The following is a 2,266-nucleotide window of genomic DNA, read 5'->3' as shown; positions in this document are numbered from 1 at the left end:
TATATATATATATATATATATAATCCAGAGGTCTCCTTCGAGGTGACAATGGGTGTTTCTGACAGTACAGACGTATGTGACCTATCATTATCTTTTTGGCACTTTCACAGAAACTTACTAGTAACCTACTGCATAATAGTGACCCTACTGCAGCATGACTTTTACCTTCCCGGAAGATATCCAGCAGTTGTGTCTTCTCGTGGAGCGTCATAACCTTTTTCTGGCACTTAGGTTCACTGCCAGAAGTCTTAGAAGGTGTAGAGCATTTGAGCGGCGTCATGAAGCTTTAATAATACGCTGCAAAAAAACACAGCACTCAACAAAATACTGGAGATAGCAACTGGACGCAGTTTTTCCAAAACAAAAAAAAAAAAAACTACAAAAAAAATCTTCATTGCGTCTATTATGCGCATACCACCAATGGGAAATTGACCAGAGATTAAAAATAATCATGGTTTAGAAAAATTTAGTTTGTATTACCACTAGATACTGTAATCTATACTATAATGATAAGGGAGAGGGGAGAGAGGGGGGACCAGCAATATAGCCTCAATGAGGCTATATTGTCTCACGACCTTAAAAATTATCCTTAATTATCCAGACCTTAAAAATTGAAATAAACATTGTGCATGATCAAATGTCGCGATGGTCTTTAAAAAAAGCGCTAGTAGTCGCTATACTAATTAGTAAGCCTTGATTGCAAGCCGGAATAAGAGATACAAGATGCAGTGTGCTTGTATCTAAAAAAAAAACATCATGCGACTATTCTAATCAGAGGGACCTTCAGCTGCGAAGGGGCATCCAGTAAACCGGCAAATACAGTATATTATTATTAATAGTTTAGCCTTAAAAAGTGTGGAGAAGTATATATTGCCATAAAAAATCGTGGACAATATTTACGATTCCGCGAATATGCGGTGGTTTTAGCGAACAATTATCAGTTCCGCAAATAGCCGGGATCGCGAATGCCGAACCGTGAATAAACGGGGGTACACTGTACTTTTAATTTGCATGTTTGTTACAAACACTTGCCGAGACACACCCAGTGTCCTAGGGCGAGTGAAGGATAAAAGATGTTACAATATGATTGAAATCTTGGGGAGGGGAAGTGGCAGAGGCAGTAGCGAAATATTTTCATGTAACACAGACGTTTAAATTGATAGGGTTTTCTAAGGACAGTATTTGTCAGCACAATCTTTTTAACTTTCTCTGAGACATGGTTCTCCTGGGATGTTGTCTAGATATTTTTGTGTGTGCGTGAGTGTATATTTTTATATGTATGTATGCATGTATGTATGTATGTATGTATGTGTATGTCTGTGTTTGTTTCCCCACCATCACTTGACAACCGATGCTGGTGTGTTCACGTCCCCGTCACTTAGCGGTTCAGCAAAAGAGGCCGATAGAATAAGTATTAAGATTACAAAGAATAATTTCTGGGATCGAATTTTTCGACTAAAGGCGGTGCTTCAGCATGGCCGCAATCAAATGACTAAAACAAATATGTCCAATTCACAAAATGTTCCCCACCTTCCGTTAGACTCGGCTTCAATCCTTAATGGACAAAAATTCTATACAGACAGATAAGAAGTCTCAAATGACTTACAAAGGCAACTCTAAGAAAACCTTCCCTGGGTAAATCGTAAGACGTTTTGACATAATATATGTAGCTATGAGAAAGTATTCAACTATAAAATACTATACGACCCATAAGTCGGCAATTATGAAGTACGGACAAAAAATACTATATTATAAACATCAAATTTGTTTTTATCTAACAAAAAAATATATCATTGGAATTGAGAGTAAACTCTGCCTAAAACACATGGAACGTAATTATGTTTGTGAAATTTCTTAAGATTTTTATCTTTCTTAAGAAAAGCATAGAAGACAAATAATACACTGTATATTAAGACACCGAAAACTTATACCAACATTGAGAACGACAGCAGCTTCTTCTGGACTAGTGAGCAGTATGTCTCTTTGCATTTTAGTTTCTGTGGGTACAGTGATTATCACTCTGTCAAAAACACTGTTTTTAGTGTTCGGAGACAATAAAGAAATTTGGATTTCATTCCATCTGACATCTTAAGCGAGGAATTCCAAACTCATCGATTTTTTTTGTTTGAAGTTCAAAATGTGACTTGAATAGTGACGTGTGTTTTGTCATTGTGCTGTCATAATTATAATTTTTATTTAGTTTATGTCCAAATTCTTATTACTTTTCGAATGATCGACACGACAAGAGGTTTGAGAACACGGTATT

General features: G+C 36.4%; 1 protein-coding gene across 1 annotated transcript in view; it reads right to left on the bottom strand.

Moving 5' to 3' along the window:
* LOC106868657 (orexin receptor type 2) overlaps positions 1-2,142 on the bottom strand; it is a 5,244-nt gene extending 3,102 nt beyond the window's left edge. The window contains exon 1 of the mRNA XM_014914029.1: positions 1,936-2,142. The gene's annotated coding sequence lies outside the window, so the exon portion shown is untranslated. The remainder of the gene's footprint in view (positions 1-1,935) is intronic.
* Positions 2,143-2,266: the final 124 nt, after the last annotated feature.

The sequence above is a fragment of the Octopus bimaculoides genome, chromosome 18, assembly GCF_001194135.2.
Source record: "Octopus bimaculoides isolate UCB-OBI-ISO-001 chromosome 18, ASM119413v2, whole genome shotgun sequence".
Taxonomy (NCBI): domain Eukaryota; kingdom Metazoa; phylum Mollusca; class Cephalopoda; order Octopoda; family Octopodidae; genus Octopus; species Octopus bimaculoides.
This window is presented reverse-complemented; position numbering and strand designations above follow the sequence as displayed.